General features: G+C 40.9%; 1 protein-coding gene across 7 annotated transcripts in view; it reads left to right on the forward strand.

Annotated features, from left to right (window-relative positions):
• The window catches only part of LOC149205351 (calcineurin B-like protein 7), a 259,218-nt gene that overhangs the window by 18,631 nt on the left and 220,716 nt on the right, over positions 1-19,871 (forward strand). The gene's annotated exons all lie outside the window — the stretch shown is intronic.

The raw sequence follows: 19,871 nt of genomic DNA on the forward strand, positions 1-19,871 counted from the left end.
AACGTGGCGGCGGGCCTCCACGTGGTGGCAATGACGAAGATGGTGCTTGTGGAAGTTGTGGCACTGAAACTGATGAAGACGAACCCCCTGTTGTTGGTGGTGAACCATGAAACCTAGGAACCAAGGGACCAGATGGGGGTGGCATTTGAACACGATCATCATCATCCTGGAATCACTCAAAAAATTCATACAAAAAAAACACTAGTTAACAAAAAAAATTAAAAACATGAATTAGAGAAATGCTTTATAAGCAAAATTCATACCACAATGGACATACCTGGATAAGAGCATCCTCTAATTACGCTAATCACAACACTCCATCCTCCAAATTGGGCTCCTCTGGATTCCTGTCCCAAATCTTAAGGTCTTTATTAGTCTTTGCATCATCATAGTAATGGGACAACAATCACAAGTTGTAATGAACATAAACCAAGCTCTCTGTCCGGTCTAAACTCAACCTGTTCCTTTTAATAATGTGGATGAAAGAATAAGAGCTCCAACACCTCTCTGCAGAAGAAGTGTTTACCACCTGTGATAGCACCCGCAATGCCAAAGTCTGTAGAAGTGGAGTAGCCCCTCCATGCATGTTCCACCACTCAAGAGAAGAAAAAGTCTCTTGATCTCTAATTGCATGCATGCTCCCAAATGGACCAGTGTTAAGCGTATAGTTGCTCAACTATCTCCGTACCATGGCAGCGTCCTCCTCATCAGGGACTAATTTACTCAATGCAATCATATGTTTTTTGTGAACCTCTTGATCTTGCTGTGGTTTTTTCCTGCTTCCCCCACCAGGCGCTAGGGTTGAAAGCCATGGTGGATGATAGTATTTAGGTGTCAAAACATATGCTAATGCATGCAATGGAACATTTAGCATTTCCCATCGGTTTTCCACCTCTACACGAATATAATTGTACAAGGTGATATCTCTAGGCTCAACAATGTCTTTAATTATGCTATCCATTTGCTCATACGCCTCCCCAATTATTGGTCGATCTGAAGCTCCAAACTTGATCATGTAATAAATTGGTTTGGTGAATTGCAAAACATATTTAACCTGTGACCAAAAGTACATGTCAAGAATAGTGTCTTTGGCTGCATTAGCACCATCTCTATTAGTGTTAATTTCATCCATTTTTCAACACACACCATATTAGTTAAAGCTTTCTCACCTTCACTAGCCGCCTAAAGGTGAGGTAATAACTGGCAAATGTTGTCTTTGCAAGTTTAAGCAACTGCAACTTGGAGTAAGTGCCATAGAAGTAATTTACCCTTGTATGCCCTGTGATGAATTTAATGAGTTGCTTCCCTCTCCTGTAAAGCTCATTATCCACCCACATTCTTTATGCTTCACAATATCATGCATCAAAAGGTTCAATGTGTGAACCAGGCACCCAGACCAAAAGATTTGTGGATGAGTATGCTCAATAATTTTTCCTGCTGCCTTACAATTTGCTGCAATATCTGTGATCACTTGAACCACATTATTCGGACCAACATCTTTGATTGATTGCAATAGGAGATCTGCAATGTTTTGGGAAGATGCACTGATGGAGGAGTCATGACATGTAATAAATACTGCACCACTAGCAGAAACACCAAGAACATTTATCAAATGTTGGTTTCTAATATTTGTCTACCCATTTGACACAATGGATACCCCACAATCTACCCACTCATTTGTAAAATGTGTCAAAGCTCTTTGAACCTTTGCTTTTTCTCTTTCTAATAACACGGTTCTAGCTTTCTCATAGTTGGGGGACTTGTATCCTTTTGGGGCTTCATTGATGGCCTTAACCATTTCATGCCAATAGGGAGAGTGAAGCACATTGAGTGGTACACCACAAGCACAAAAAAATCAGACTATCTTTGCATCCACATCACCCCTCCCAACAACATTAAGGAAATCACCTATTGTTCTTTTACCTCCAGAGCTTCCAGAAGTACCATGAGGAGATGAGCTACCAAATCTAGAGGTTGCACTTGATTCAAAATGAGTTTTTTGTTTCTTGCTTTTTTGTTGTGCAACCTCCTCTATTTGGATGTATTTTCTTCTTTGTTCAACTGAAATGTTTGGGCAAATTTGTATCCCCACAACGCCCTTTTTATCATCACTGTCCATCACCCCACAAAGATGCCTCCTCACACGGGTATATGAACTGCTAAATGATTTTTCTCTATGACAACCATGAGGGCACAAAAATTTGTAGCTTCCACCACCTTTTCCCCCTTCAAGTTTGGTCACATAGTTCCACAAGGGTGTTAATGCAGCTTTCCCCTCTAGTGTTTCAGTTTCCCCTTTAGGATCAACTTCATCCTCTTCCTCTTCAAACCCTTCCTCCTCATCATACATTGGGTCACTCATATTGGGACCACTATCCTCTTGTGCTTCTTCCCTTCTATTCCTACTCCCCCTTGCCATCGTTAAAACTAAAAGTGGAATGATACATAGAAGCCAAAAGAACACCATCTTGGAATCTGGATATAGGTGGTGGACAACCTGCAATTAAATGAGCAAGTAGAAACAATGGGAAAGAGTAGGAGAGGGAGGAGAAAAATACAAAAAAAAATGTCAAAAAAATAAGGGAGTTTGGGGTTTGCACTTACCTCTTTAGCTCTTGTAGATGGAAGTCCTCCAAGCTCCTACTCCAAGCTCTTCCTCTTTCACTCCTCCAAGCTCTCCTCTTCTCTTTTCCAAGCTCTCATAAACTCAAAGTGAGAAAATGAGAGATGAATGGGGGGTTAAATCCCTTCATTCCTCACCCTAACCCAAGGTGGACCCACCCCCAAGAAAGCAAAATGCCAAAAAAAAACAGCACTTTTTTGGCCGCGCAACGGAAACGGAGGAAGCTGTACAGAATTGCTCACGATTCGTACGTTTCGTACTCCAAAGTGTGATGCTTCGTACAGTCGAAGCGCCGTACGAAGCACGTTTTGGAAAAACCGAAACACGTTTTGGTCAGACGCTTCTGAAATTTCCAGGAAGCGTGTTTATCAGCCCGAAACGCATTTTGTACGACGCTTCCCCCATGCATCTGTACGGATTGCGGATCGAGGTTTTGACCCGGGGGGATGTTTCCTGCAACACTGCGTGGGGGCCCCTTGTAGAGAAATGCGGCCCACAAAGGAAACACACACTCATTGGAGGGAGATTGGTGGGGGAAAGTCGAAGTTGGGCCCACATGGGCATTTTGTAGGCTCTTTGACAAAAAGAGGAAGATGCAATCATCTTGGTCATTCATGATCATTTGAGATTTGTCTTAGATTACCATGCTTGAGTTGAAGCCAAGTCTGCAAGTGTTGTTGAGCACAAGAGGTTTCTGAGCGGAAATCTCAACCCTTGCTTTGGTGGACTTCGAGTGCCAACCCAAGGAGGGAGTCTCATCCTTTCTAGTTCGATCTAGGAGTAGCGAAGTGTGAGTTTGGGGAAGTTCCAATAGCAGCAACGCAGACCTGTGACACTGCGCAATCCTTGGAGGTGTCACACATGGGGGTTGAGGAGAGAAGGGAATTTCGGGCTGAAACTTGAGGAGTCCTGGGAGGAGATTTGTTGGTGATTGTAGTCATTTTGGGGGCTTTCAGCAACAGTTTTATTAGATGGGTTGAATTACCCAGCAACAGTGCCATTGAGGGAAAATTGGGCTGAAATGCTAAGGTCAGCAATCGACAAATTCCTTTGTGGGTATTTGGTGGAGAGCCTAGGGTTAATTTCTTGGAATTTTCTAAGCACCAGAGGAGGCCCTAGCAACTATTCTTCACAACCAATAGCTCATTTATGGGCATTTCAACGCAGAGCCAAAGGGAGATCAACCAGTACGCGTGGGAGACTTCATATTCATCACTGGGGCTTAGATCCAGGTGCATATTTTCCAAGCACGCATTGTAACCTCATGTTTTATCAATAAAATGGCTCATCAACGCAGTTTTTGGCTCTATTCCGTGTTCTAATTTTTGGGCAAATTTTATGTGTGTTTTTGTCTATGCATGCTTTGTTTATTATTGTAATTTTTCCTTAGTGATATTACAACTAATCTAATAATCTTGTCTAACAGATCTCCCTTAGTGATTGCTTTTCTCTCTTTTGCTTGGGCTTTATCTGTGCTCTGATATCATGTTAATTTTAATTAATAATGGTATGTTCTATGCTTAACACTTCAATGTTCCTTTAGCAACCCAATGACAATTTCCAATAACAATCACATTAACCATAAATCACATTGACAATAACTAAAGATAGAACATCAATAAAATGTAGAAGACAAGCCAAGACAAAAGGACACTAGATTTGGCGGATACTAGGGAAAAACCCTTTGATCAAATCTTCTTATTATTATATCAAATGTTCAATAGAGAGAGAGTACAAAAAGTCAAAGTTGACTTGTCAAATCAAAGTCAAAACAACCCTGTCAAATATGTAGTCAACTGTAGTCAAATTCAGCCCTAACTAGAAAGTCAAAAATGGTCAATGTAGCAGCAAAACTTCCCCTTTGAAGCTCGGTCAAAGGCAGTCAAACTCGGCCTCTTTAGCTAGTCAAATAGCAATCAAAACAATCGACAAAACAACAATCAAACTTAGTCAACTAAAGTCAACTTTTGCGGTCAAACGAGCCTGCGGTCAACGCAAGTCAAAGTGCTCAGTATTTCTCGATTTTTGTGCCAATCTGTACGGCTTGTCAAAAATGATTTTTTCCCACAAAAATCGCAGTCAAATGATGAGTCAAAGTGTCTGGTTAACACACTTGTACCACACACTTGCTAGAGGTTCCAGGGTCTAGATGAGAATGTGTCTCACCGCTGGAGACAAAGGGAGGGCTTATGTCATCATCCTAGCCCTTACAGATGGTTTACAGGTATTATCGATCCACTTGGAGAGCCATGAAGATGTTATTGTGACCCCCACACCCACTTGGGGACACCATATGTGACTTGCTTGGATATTAAGGGGCCAACCTCTTGATCACTGTGTTTGGAGCCTTTTCTCTCAACTTGGCACACTTTGGACTCAACTAGGCCTTCTCAATGGCTCAACGACTTATCATGTTTACTATTTTACCCTCTTGAGAGGCTTATCTTTCTATTTTGGAGCTATCTTGGTGGGCTTGTCACCAAGGCATATCATTATTGTACATTATTTTATTATTTGGGGCTAAATTAAGCAAATTAAGCCATTCGAATCCCCTATTGGATTATATAAATAGATGAGAGGATGATTCATTTCTTTCATCATCACTTGGATTTGGATCATTTGTATCTGTTGCGATTTTCGTTAGCCTTTTGGATGGATGAATTGGAGAACTAATGCATTTCGATGTTTGGAAGATCTTGATTTTTCTATCTTGGAGCTTCTCTTTTCTTGCACTTGATGATTGGAATAATCTCATTGTACATTGTGAGTACTCTTTTCATGCTTATCTTGTAATTTTGTCTCATAAAATGATCTATGGAATATTTTTCGTTCATGAAGCTGATGTAGTTGCTCTTGGGCTTATGCGAAGAGGCTGACCTTGTCTTTGTGAGGGATTTTTCATGTTGTTTGTTGAAATGTATGGTGGATTATTGTCCTAGAGATACATGATTACTCGTGCGTTATCTTGATAAGTTATCATTTGCAAATAATTAGAAGTATAAATTTCCCTTGTAACATAGTTGCTATGAAAATTCGAGAATCCCCGAATCACTACAACAAACTGATATTACTTCTCCTACTTGTTAATCCATGCAAGTTATTTACTGTGTTATACTGTAAATATCAAAGTAAATACAACTGCAACCTTCACAACTTTAAATAATATGCGGAAACTAGAATTTGAGCAAGAAAGAATAACACACACAAGTGACACAGTTATTTTTGGACCAATGTCCCCGGAAAAACCCAATGTGGGAAAACCGGTGCAGCGGCTGAGGGTTTGTATTATTAAGCAGTGATTTTTGAGTACAATTCTTCGGATGCCCACACTGACAATCTTATACAGAGATCTAACTGGGCAAAAAATAGCGAGATGATCTCACCCTATCACTGGAAGATTCAACACTGATCTGCGGTGGAGGTGAGATTTTGCGTTGCCTCTGCGCAATACTGTGTCACAACCACACAATTAGTGCGTCACTGCTGCTGGGACTGCGCTGCACCTCCTCTGATCCTCTGCTGGCTGGAAACTTTGGCCCTCTGTCCTCCCGGTCTCACACGCCGGCTTCGACACTTGACCCTGATTGTTCCTCAACAAAATTTCAGATTTCCTCTGAGGCTCTGTGCTGCCACAACATAGCTCCCCGTGGCCCTCCGTCAGCATCTCTGGACATCTTTCGGCCCTCTCTACCTTGTACTCTCTGGATCAGGGAAACTTCCTCCAGAAACTATCCCTGCCCCTCATTGCAAGAAATCGCCTCGATCACTTCTCCGGCAACTGCTGCGCTGCTCTCTTTAGAAATCGATCTCTTGATCTCTCACTCGATAGTGTCTTCCAAATGCCCATTAAGCCTCATCTTATAATCTTTTCGTTGAGTAATCAACAACCCAGATTAGATTCTAATCAATGGCGCAGATCATTTTGGCTTGATCCTCATCTTTTTCTAGAAGTTTCACTCCCAGTTTGATTAATACCCTTTAATTATTTTAATTTACTAAGTTTAGACTTAGGCCTCCATTAAAAATAATTAATTATTTTAATAAAACATTCTTTGGGTGGAATTTCCCAAAATGATTTCTGGGTATTCTGGAATACATGTGTCCTAGCCTCCCTGCAAATTTTGAGGCTTAGAGCACATTTGATGCTACCAGAGATCAACAGTTGCTACTTTTGTCATGCAAAATTGCTGGGGAACTCCTTGATTGAAATTAAGCATCTCTAAACATTGTTTCCATTAGACTCCATTCTCCCAATAGGCTAGGCACTGATCTAGTCTAGAGGTGATCACAAAAGAATATTATTTTTCACCTTTCCTTCTCTTTCTAGGCCTAACCCTAGTAGGTCACCTAGGGCATCAAGCGAAATCTTTTGTAGCCATCCAAACACCTTGAAAATTGGTCCACAACTACGCTGGGGTCTTCTCAAGGGGTCCTCCAAGTTTGAGCACAATCCGATAGTGGAATCCCGAGATATTGCAAGCCCTAGCTCGAGGATCATTTCTCTCCCTAGGTTGATTTGGGTTAGTGTCCTCATTTGGATCATTGCATTCAAATTTCAAAAGAAAATTAGTCCTTTGATCCTATTCTCCTCCCTAACCAGGTCAAGCCCCTCTGTTGTTGATCAACTCCACACCCTTGACCTAGTTTGGGTCCACTTGGGTTCTTTGTGGTCTCGCAACCTTGTAATTCACATCCCACAAGGGTCACATAGAAGCCATTTCTCCTTTAGGATTCTTAGGTCTAGGATACCTCTTGTTAAAGGATATTCCCTGACCCTAGGTATAGGTAACCTCATAGCCCTTCTTAAAGACCTAATCACCTTGCTTTCAAAGCAAGCAAGCCAATTATTTGAGCCTCTCTTGTGAATAGGCGTTAGGAATCACCATATCTTGTCATTGATCCATCTTTCCTCACGATTCCTCTCACATCGGAACTCCTCCCATCAGTGAAAGCCCGTAAAGAGCAGGAAGCTCTAGCTGAGGTGATAGTGGGCTATCACTCCATTGTTGCCCCTTGACATAGTAGTTGCTTTATAGGATCCCTTCCTAGGACCCTTGCTAGTTTGAGTGGTAACAAAGCCAAAACAGAGGGTTGAAGCCAGCCAACAACAACAATATTTCCAGAGCAGGGCAGAGTTATTTGGGGAAGCCATTCTACTACTTGGCTTTGTGAGATTTGTTTGGGTTTTGTTAGTTGGAGTGTGAGGAGCACTCCCTTAATTTTTAAGAATTTTGGAGCGGTTTTGAGGGGTGATATTACAGTTTGCCTCTAGCAGCAACAACGGTAGTGGAAATTTCTGAGCAGTGCGTTTGGGCAGATTGGGTTGTTTCAGCTGGAGGTCTCATTTAGTTTCTCACCTAGGTATTGCATGCTTGCAGAAGCAAGCCCAGGTTCTATCATTTCACTCCATTGTACTTAGTCCCAACTTGAAAATTAATAAAATGGCTAAGCACTGTTGCCTTATTTCCTTAGTGTATTGAATTGTGTTTGCATGGTGTATTTTTAATTGTTGGTGCTAGTTCATAATTTGGTATTTACTGTTAATTTTCCAATTAGGAACATTACAAGGGATTTGAACCTAGGTGGGTAGGATAACAATCATTTCTCTTAAGTTCTTAACCACTCAAAATAACCCCAATTGACTTAAAATTAAGGAGGCGGTGGGGGTGGGATTTTATCCACTCATGTGTGCACACAACATTTAATATAGTCTCTCTGGGTGCAACCACATGTTTGACACATACCTCAAGGTGTGTCCCCATAACTCCAAGTTAGGCCCTCACGAGAATTGAACCTTGCCCAATGGTGAAAAATTCCTCACTTTTCACCATTGGAACCAACTCCTTTGGGGTCCATGTGTTATTTCATGCAATTGATTTTGCCAAATATTTCCTTTCAAAACATAGCTTGCTCTTCAGCCTCTGTTGATTATGAGGCTTAATTGGGTAACCATACTCCTATATTGGGTCTATGGGCTTTGGCATTTCGTAGGGCATTGATTAAACCTATGGCAGAAAACAAATGGGGGAAATCAACACAGAAGAATGCTGCAATTAAAAAATCACAACTAGATAAGTAAGTCTCATTAAAAAACAACAAGAAGGGATATATCCAATGGACATTGAAAACCCTATGCCAAATCTTGAAAAACAAAGAAATTGCCAGCATAAAATTCTATACATACATTGGAATATGGGTATGGTGGATTGGAGTCAATCCCAACTCCACATTAACATAGCTAATGGCAATGAAAACATTGGGTTTTCTATTGTTTGCTTGATGGAAAACAATCACATCTCCTTTGCAAAATGAGGATTAAAAGACCAAATTTCTAGTTACAAGTTGTATTTGGCATGGGGGAAATCAACACAGAAGAATGCTGCAATTAAAAAATCACAACTAGATAAGTAAGTCTCATTAAAAAACAAGAAGAAGGGATGTATCCAAAGGACATTGAAAAACCTATGCCAAATCTTGAAAAACAAAGAAATTGCCAGCATAAATCAACACAAATGGGGGAAATCACACAGAAAAATGCTGCAATTAAAAAATCACAACTAGATAAGTAAGTCTCATTAAAAAACAACAAGAAGGGATATATCTAATGGACATTGAAAACCCTATGCCAAATCTTGAAAAACAAAGAAATTGCCATCATAAAATTCTATACATACATGGGAATATGGGTATGGTGGATTGGAGTCAATCCCAACTCCACATTAACATAGCTAATGGCAATGAAAACATTGGGTTTTCGATTGTTTGCTTGTTGGAAAACAATCACAATCTCCTTTGCAAAATGAGGATTAAAAGACCAAATTTCTAGTTACAAGTTGTAGTTGGCATGGGTAGGCTAATATATTCTTCACTCGTGTTTTTTATTTATTTTTATTTTATTATTATTTATTTTATTTTTATTTATATATATATATATATTATTTTTCTTTGTTGTTTTGTTGGTTGGTTATAATTTCTTCTGTTCTGTTTGTTTGTTTGTTTCGTTGTTTTGTTGTGTTCAGTGCTTCTCGGACCCCAGAGATCGGGGGACTGCTACGTCCACATAATATTTGTACCAGGCAGATCCACTTGAAGGGATCACTTCCTGTCGGCCTGTTATCCACCATGTTGTGGGTAATATCCCTAGGAGATTTTTTTTTAAACTTTATTTTTATTTTAATTTTATTTTCAAGATGGTCCTCAGCCGGTAGCCAACAAACCCTTGCAGCCACTAGCCAGCTAATTGTGCCTTTTCTTTGCCACCTGAGCCAGCGATGTGGTCCCTCACCCATTTGCCATGATCGTATGTTTGAAGGTGGGCCTCTCGAATATAAAGGTATGCCTTGTCATTGGGAAATTGAGTATTGTAGTTTGCTTATCATGGACACGTATGGCCATGGATTAATGGGGGGATTCGACAGAAAGAATGGGCTAGGTTTGTGCTTTTGTCCCCTAGACCCCTCTTAGGAATTAACCTTGGATTCTAGTCCTGTGGGATCTCTTTTACTGACCATTTGGTTCCAGGGATGGTATTTCGTGGGAAACCTTGATTTGGTTGCGTGGTCCCGCTCCCTTATTCGGTTATATTACCCTCTTTCCATTCATTGTTACCCCATTCATCATTTCCCCCGCTTGGGTCCACATTCCTCCATTGGGTCCACATAGGGTTAGCTTGCCCCTTCCCCTTGTCCACACCTTGGGTCATGGCTTGAAATGGAGCCTGAAGGTTGATGTAGCTGAAAATAAAGTTAAAAGCTATCTAGGAAAAGTAGCACAAAAATGCAAAAGATGGCTAGGACAAAAACATTTAGCGCGTGGGCAAAAGCCAATACATGAGTTCTACCCCATCATGATCACCATCACCCTGGTTCCTACAGGTTCTATGAGCCTTCTTCATCATATAGGAACCCATGATTGTCCCAATCCCTGGTGGGCGATGAACCACCCCACCTTAAAAGGGGGATTTCACTGCTATATCTTACACATCATGCTCTAACTCCTTGAGCCCTAAGTAGTCAATCAAAGAAAATCATAAAAAAGCAAAAGGCATAAAAGAAGGGTGGAAAAATCAAGGCCGGGGCACCTCATGTACCACGATTGCTCCCTAAACCCAAGTGTGGGCATCCCTCTTATTAGCTACCCTTGCACCCCAGTGTGTGACCCAGGGCTGCCTCTTCTCATCCCCTACTTCATTCACCATATTTGTCACATGCCACCACTTTTTGAAGGATGTACCTTGAATATTATCTTCTTTAGAAGTAGAAACCACCTAATAGGGTACTTAATTAACCCCATTTGGAGTTTAGGAGATATTGACACATTCTGAAACCCATTATGGAAGGGCAGGTCATTATGAAGTCCCCACTTGTGGTCCATGATTAGTTAAGTTCATTTACACGATTTCTCTGATGACTTGTTGTACTGGAAGGCTAGGGGACACATTGGATCTTATGTAGGATTGCAGATGGTTTCCATTTGGGGTTTGGTCTCCCTAGACGGGGTTCTAATCCTCCAGAGGGCCACATTGGCACATGTATGGTGATCATTGAGAGCCATGGGCCTCCATAGAAATATATTGCACTCCATGGATCCCCACAACCATTTAGAGAATGCTCGTGGTTCACTTATTGGACGAGGAGGATGCACCTGATCCATCATGCCCAACCGACCCCAGATCTACACCACACACTTAGCAAATGATCCAAGGCTTACACGATGACGTGGCATCACCTACACCATCATCCTAGCACTTATAGGCTATCTACAAGCATCTTCTATTTGTTTGGAGACCCATGAGGACACTTGTGTGCTCCCCACATGTCATTTGGAGCACCATAGGTTATTACAAGGGGCCAAGCCCTTGTCCACTGCTTTTGAGGGTCCTATTCTTCATTGTGGCACCCATGGATCTCATTAGGCCTCTTAGAGGGCCCTACGACATGCATAGATTATTATTTGACCTCTTAAGAGGCTTTCTTTTTCATTCATGAGCTAGTTTGGTGGGCTTGTCACCAAAAGTTGTATTATTAGAACATTATTTTATTTTTGGGGGTTATGTAGGGTAAACAGGCTAATTCGAACTCCTAAGTTGTGTATAAATACAAGTGAGATGAACTCATTTGCTCATCATCACTTTGGTTTGGATCTCTTATCTCTCTTGAGATTTTCGCACTTTTTCTAAGGATGAATTGGAGCTTTATGGATGAGTTTTGATGTGTGGATATTGGTCTATCTTCTCTTGGAGCTTCTTTAGTGTCAATTGTGAATGGCTAGATATACTCTATTACATGTAAGCACGTAGTTTTGATGTTATTCTTGTTTACTTTTGTCATATAAGTTGGACTGGGATTTCATTTTTCTAGGGCTAATTGTTGCATGCATTTACTGCTTAATATTGTGGAATTTGTCTCTATTATAGCATTCTTTCAATGTATGGTCCATGTAATGTGAGTGAAATCTCCTAGCGATAAAATTTGACCTTGACAAGCCATTCTTCTTGCACATCAAAGTATAAAAGTTGCAAGGTTGCTTCCTCTTGACCTAGAAGGCAAACGAAGTGATCTTGAGGCCTCCTTGACTGGAAGCCAAAAAACCCTACTCTTACTCAACATAGACTCCATTCTCCCAAAGGTTAAGGCCATGATCTACCAAGGGTGGTCACTAAAATCAATATTTCCTTACATCGTCTCGGGACTAGCCACATCGGGGTGACTACGACATCATTTTCCCTACACTATAGCAATAAAATTTTTTTTGATCTCCTAGGTTCTCCTGCGCTGGCCTTTCCTCTAGTTGTCCTCCAATTTTGAAGCTATTCTGACGATGGAGTTGGAAGAAAAGTCAAGCCCTAGCTTTGGGATCAAAACTTGCACTGCCTTCCCCAAGGCTAGTCAAAACAACATCTTTGAGTGAAGATACTTTCTTTGATTCTTTCCCCACCTTGTCTAGGGTAAGAATATCATTGGTTGCTTCATACTTTCCTCATACCCTAGACCGGGTCCACCTGGCCCCGTGTGGTCCCGTTCCTTCAAAGGACCATTTTTCAAGAACCATTCGGGATACCAATTCTAACAAGGATTTTAGGGTTTGGAGAACTCCTTCACAAAGCATATTCCAATACACCTAACCCCCAAAATCCTCCCATTCCTCTCCTAGAAGTCATTGTACCTTGCTTAAAGAGCAAGCAAGCTCTATCCTTCAACCTCTTCTGGAAAGGGATTATTTGGGTCACTCCACATCCATTCATTGACTTGTCCTTCATTGGTGACTCCATAATATACCCGGTCTCCTCCCATCGGTGAAATCTTGTAAATAGAAGCGAGCCTTAACTGAGGTGACAGTGGGCTAAGTCTCCATTTGTTGCCCTTGGTCTAGCATTTACCCTCTAGGGATCCCCTTTAGGTCCTCATGCTAGTTTTAGTGGTAACGTTTTGGTGCCGTTGTCGGGGACATGTGACGTGTTTTATTCCTCATATGACACATCAATATATCTTTATTGGCGACTCCACTGGTAAAACGAAGCCCTAGTTCTTCATTGAGCTTTAAAGTTAATTCTTGTAGGGTGAAGCAAGCATATTTCAAGGCACTTTAATTCACCTTGGAAACTCCATTATAATCTTAATATGCAAAATCATAGAAAATGGAGATTTCTCTTGGCCCTATACTTGAAAAACTCAATAACCAAGGATTCAAGAGTTGCAAAAGAAAGAGTGAAATATGTTGGAGGGCACAGATATGGAATTCATCCTCAGGTTTTATAGGTCGCAAGAAGTACAACTCGACATAGTAAGGTGTGCTTATGAAAAGGAGCCTAGTTGTCTCCTTGACCTTGCTCACATAACTTGTGTTGTGAATATTTTGGATAATCTCATCAATAACAATGTGAAAGGGAATACCTCCTCTGAGGATGATGAAGAATTGGATCCCACAAGCCTCCAAGTCACGCAAGAAAGAATGGATGAATATAGTAGGTCATGCAGGGAGGTAGTAAGGGAAGTTTTCTCCTGCTTATATGATGAAGCAGTGAAGCTTCATAAGATGAAATGTTAATATAAAGAGAACCCTACTAATGTTCTCCTCCTAGATGCATACTACCAGAATCATGTAACAAATACCTTAGCCGTTGTTCTTCAAGAGAAGAGAGAAGAAGAGAGGTCCCGCTTGTCAACCAACCAAGATGAAGACGAGCTTGAGGACCTCGGTGATGAGCAAGAAGGTGAGTCCCCGTTGGGGCTGCAGGACATGCAAGATGATTTTGAGAGCACATGTGTTGAGGAGAATGAAGTTATGGAAAGTAAGGCCAAGATTGACCTTACCTTTCTCAAGGATATTACTCCCGGTGACTCTCCTTTTGAAAACCTAAATGGAAGTGATCTCGTGAGCTCCTTGGAAAATGACATTGGAGATTGTTTCCGCATTGAAAAGGAGAAATGGGAGATTGTTGGGCCCCAATTTGATTGCCCTCCCATTTATGATATTGTCAAGGGAGATGAGATTGAGATTGGTTTTTTCCTTTATCCTGGACATTACTTGCGATGACATATCCATCGATGCCTTTGGGAAGGAGAATTATTGTTTTTCCTTGCATGAAGAAGGACAGTTGGAAGTGATTTGTTCTCCTTTTAACAAAAGCCCAATCTTCGATGCTTATAAAGAGGAAAGAGATGAGGCTCCCACCTACCCATCTTATGACTATGTATTCAAATCACTTGACCCTTTAGATTGTGGGGAAGGAAATCCCGTTGAATATGATACTTTGCGCTCCCCTTTGCCTTTCACTCTTGTTCACCACCTTGAGTCTTCCTCAAGTAATTCCCTCATCTCTTTTGATATGACCTTGAGTGACCATGCTTTTTCTGAATATGGTGTCAAGAAAGAACCCTTCATTTAATACACTTTATCCCCTTTGACCCATCCTCAGGATTATGATCACTCCGTGACTTTCCCTCTGACCATCACATTGAGCGACCTATTTGTTACACTCGTTCTTTCTCTCACCCTTCGTTCCCCTCTCATCACAACCGTGTGACATTCTCAAAGCATGATATTACAAACAATGGTTGTGATGAGGACTTCTTGAGAGTGATCATTCATTCCACCATTGTGTACCTAGAAGGAAAGCCCAGAACTTCTAGATTGACTAGTTTTCTTTCTCCTAGGACTTCGCTTTACCTCAGATGGAGATCATATTTTCCTGCCTCCCACCCGCTTCATCTGCGATGTGATTATGTCCACATTCGATTTGGGGGTTGCTACATGAGTGATCATACTGGCAGGCATATGTATATTGATGTAATGATATGTTGGTTGCACTGGCTCTATGATTACACTTAGCATTAGCCTTACTATATGCATGTTAGGGTATGATGCATTGCATGTTTATTTTCTTATTAGAACTAACATCATATGATATTTCTCATGGCAGATTAGATGCATTTGAATTAAAATTTGCATATTTTATTTTTTGTTGGTTTTATGGCCTGACATATAGCATGTGCGATCATGGGATGCCGTTAAAGCATGCTGCCCTGTGTTTTTCCATCTATTATATGTGCAAGTGACAGGTCTACGATAACCAAGAGATTGCTGAAGTTCTCGTGACCTCTCGTTTGAATAGCTTCGCCCATTTCTTCGAGAGATCACGTCCCAATTGGAGGCAGATGTTATCAACCATTTTGTGGGTAGTATCCTTAGGAGATTTTTATTTTTATTTATTTTTATATCAAGATGGTCCTCAACGGGCACCCAACAACCCCTTGCAGTCACCAGCTAGCTCATTGTACCTTTCTTTGCCACTTGAGCCAACCATGTGGTCCCTCACCCATCTGCCATGATCGTATGTTTGAAGGTGGGCCTCTCGAATCTAAAGGTATTCTTTGTCATTTGGAAATTGAGTATTGTAGTTTGCTCATCATGGATAGTTCTGGGCATGGATAAATGGGGGGATTCAATGGAAAGAATGGGCTAGGTCTGTGCTTTTGTCCTATAGACTCCTTTTAGGTGTTAACCTTGGATTCTAGTCCCGTGGGATCTCTTTTACTGACAATTTGGTTCTAGGGATGGTATTTCACGGGAAATGCTGATTTGGTTGTGTGGTCTTGCTCCCTTATCTGCTTATATTAGCCTCTTTCCATTCCTTATTACCCCATTCATTAGTTCTCCTGCCTGGGTCTACATTCTTCCATTGGGTCCACATAGGGTTAGCTTGCCCCCTCCCCTTGCCCACACCTTGGGTCATGGCTTGGAATGAAGCCCGAAGGTTGATGCAGCTGAAAAGAAAGTTAAAAGCATATATGGCCACATTCAACAAGAAAAGTACCACAAAGTGCAAAAGATGGTTGGGACAAAAACATTTAGCACATGGGCAAAAGTTAATACATGAGCTCCACCCAATCATCATCGCCATCACCCTGGTTCCTATAGGTTCTATGAGCCCTCTTCATCATATAGGAACCCATGATTGTCCCAACCCTTGGTGGGCGATGAACCGCCCCACCTTAAAAGGGGGATTTCACTGCTATATCTTACACATCATGCTCTAACCTCTTGAGCCCTAAGTAGTCAATCAAAGAAAATAATAAAAAGGCAAAATGCATAAAAGAAGGGTGGAAAAATCAAGGCTGGGGCTCCTCATGTACCAAGATTTCTCCCTCCTATACTTTATAAACCCAAGTGTGGGCTTCCCTCATGTTAGCTACCCTTGCACCTCAGCATGTGACCCAGGGTGGCCTTTTCTCATCCCCTACTTCATTCACCATATTTGTCACTTGCCATCACCATTTGAAGGATGTACCTTGAATATTGTCCTCTTTAGAAGTAGAAACTACCTAATAGGGTACTTGGTTAACCCTATTTGGAGTTTAGGAGACATTGGCACATCCCGAAGCCCATTATGGAAGGGCAGGCCATTATGAAGTCCCCACCTGTGGTCCATGATTAGGTAAGCTCATTTATTCGATTTCTCTAATGACTTGTTGTACTGGAAGGCTAGGGAACGCATTGGATCTTATGTAGGATTGCAGATGGTTTCCATTTGGGGTTTGGTCTCCCTATACGGGGTCCTAATCCTCCAGAGGGCTACATTGGCACATGTAGGGTGAGTGTTGAGAGCCATGGGCCTCCACAACAACAGATTGCACTCCATGGATCCCCATAGACATTATGAGATTGCTCGTGGTTCACTTATTGGGCGAGGAGGATGCACCTGATCCATCATACCCAGTCGGCCCCAGATCTACACCATACACTTGGCAGATGATCCAGGACTTGCACAATGATGTCGCATCACCTACGACATCATCCTAGCCCTTGCAAACGATCTATAGGCATCTTTGATTTGTTTGGAGACCCATCAGGACACTTGTGTGCTCCCACATGTCATTTGGAGCACCATAGGTTATTACAAGGGGCCAACCCCTTGTCCACTACCTTTGAGGGTCTTATTCTTCATTGTGGCACCCATGGACCTCATTAGGCCTCTTAGAGGGTCTTACGACATGCATAGATTATTATTTGACCTCTTGAGAGGCTTACTTTTTCATTCATGAGCTAGTTTGGTGGGCTTGTCACCAAAAGTTGTATTATTAGAACATTATTTTATTTTTGGGGCTTATATAGGCCAAGGAGGCTAATTCAAACTCCTAAGTTGTGTATAAATACAAGTGAGATGAGCTCATTTGCTCATCATCACTTTGGTTTGGATATTTTATTTCTCTTGAGATTTCGCACTTTTTTAAAGGATGAATTGGAGCTTTATGGATGAGTTTTGATGTGTGGATATTGGTCTATTTTCTCTTGGAGCTTCTTCACTGTCATTTATGACTGGCTTAATATACTCTATTATATGTAAGTACATACTTTTAATGTTATTCTTGTTTACTTTTGTCATATATGTTGGACTGGGATTTTCGCTGTTCTAGGGCTAATTGCTTTAGGCATTTACTGCTTAATATTGTGGAATTTGTCTCTATTATAGCATTCTTTCAATGTATGGGCCATGTAATGTGAGTGAAATCTCCTAGGGGTAAAATTTGACCTTGACAAGCCATTCCTCTTGCACATCGAAGTATAAAAGCTGCAAGGTTGCTTCCTCTTGATCTAAAAGGCAAACGAAGTGATCTTCAGGCCTCCCTGACCTGAAACCAAGAGATTCCATTCCTCCAAAGATTAAGGCCATGATCTACCAAGGGTGGTCCCTAAAATCCATATTTTCTCACATCCTCTCAAGACTAGCCACAGTGGGGTGACTAGGGCATCATTTTCTTGACAAGCTAGCCATAAAAAAAATTCGATCTCCCAGGGTCTCCTACGCTGGCCTTTTCTCTAGCCCTCCTGCAATTTTGAAGCCATTCCAACAATGGAGTTGGAAGAAAAGTCAAGCCCTAGCTCTGGGATCAAAACTTGCCCTACCATCCCCAAGGCTAGTCAAAACAACATCTTTGAGTGGCAATACTTTTTTTGATCATTTCCCCCCCTTGTCTAGGGTAAGAATAGCATTGGTTGCTTCATAATTTCCTCATACCCTCGACCATGTCCACTTGGCCCTGTGTGGTCCTGCTCTTTCAAAGGACCATTCTTCAAGAACCATTTGGGATACCAATTCTAATGAGGATTTCAGGGTTTGGGGAACTCCTTCACAAAGCCTATTCCTATACACCTAACCCCCAAAATCCTCCCATTCCTCTCCTAGAGGTCATTGTACCTTGCTTAAAGAGCAAGTAAGTTCTATCCTTGAACCTCTTTTGGAAAGGGATTATTTGGGTCACTTCACATCCATTCATTGATTTATCCTTCATCGATGACTCCATAATATACCGTGTCTCCTCCCATCGGTGAAAATCCGTAAAGAGAAGGGAGCTTTATCTGACGTGACAGTGGGCTAAGTCTCCATTTGTTGCCCTTGGTCTAGAATTTTCCCTCTAGGGATCTCCTTTAGGTCCCCATGCTAGTTTGAGTGGTACTTGGAGCAATTTAAAATTTGCTGATGAAGCTTATGTTTATGTGTCTTGAACAATTTTGAAGTTATATCATTGCGAGTACTTTCATTTACTTGAGGGAATTCCTCTTTTGCAAAGAAAACTTACTTGCATCACTTTAATTCGTTTTCAAGCTAATTTCCTTTTCCAATTGAAGTAACAGTTGCAATTTACTTTGAACACCATCTCATTTCCATTCTTGAAGCATTGCAAATCTCTCTTGGGAAAATTTACTTGCATAGCATTTAAGCATTTTAGCATAGTTTGCATTTTAACTCAATTAACCTCCACATATAAGCTTGGTTGATAGACATCTTAGGGAAAAGACTTTCTTGGAAAATTCTTCCAATTGGTACGAAGTAAGTTAATGAGTGTATGACCTTGCAGTTATGAAGGTGGATTGTTCCCCTGTAGGGACGAAGGCACATGCTGGCTAGTAAGACTCAGGGGAAGGGTATCGTTAATGACAACATCATGTCTTAAACCCCTCTTTTTTACAATCACCCCAATTTTTACCTTTTAGTAAGAGTTCAAGATGAAGATGTCTCACTTAGAATAGTCATTTAGCTTAAAATTAACCAAGATAATTGCATCTAACCTTAGTTAAGTGCACTTCATGTTAATTCACTTTACTTTCAAGCTATTTTACTTGCAATCCATTTATATACTTGCCATGATGAAGATGTTTTTTTTTGAATTGATTATTTTGTAATATTTCATTTGGGCAAGTACCATATCTTGAATTTTGCAAGTGAAGTTTTAGCTTATTTCATTTTTGCAAGTTGTTTTATATTGCTTCTTTACATGCTTTAGAATCGTGAATGGTTTGAAAGCATTTCTTTGAAAACAATTTTATATCTTGCAAGTGATATCATCTTATTCTAAAATCTATTTGATTGACAAGATTACTTATGTTTCATTTCATTTTTGAGCAAGTGTTATTTATTTTGTAGCAATATTGAAGGCACTAGTTTTACTGTTTACATGTTCATCTTTTATTTATGTGTTGATGGTTATTGAAGTATATTTCATTTCATTTTGCTCATCATATTTTGCTCATAATTTCAAGTATTTCAAATTGACCATAACATCTCCTAGAAACCTCACTTTATTTTTTACTTAGCTTTCCATTTAGGGACCACTCCCCTTAGCTTGCCTAGGAGAGAGCTTAAATGGAGAGAGAGTTGGGAATAGGTGACAGCCCCATCTCTTAAATTTGCCACCAACCACACCTCTTGGGGTTAAGGGCTTTTATCACTAACTTAGGTGTGTGTCTG

Source organism: Pinus tabuliformis, chromosome 1_2 (genome assembly GCF_031772625.1).
Source record: "Pinus tabuliformis cultivar Carrire ecotype Pingquan chromosome 1_2, CPIR1, whole genome shotgun sequence".
NCBI lineage: Eukaryota > Viridiplantae > Streptophyta > Pinopsida > Pinales > Pinaceae > Pinus > Pinus tabuliformis.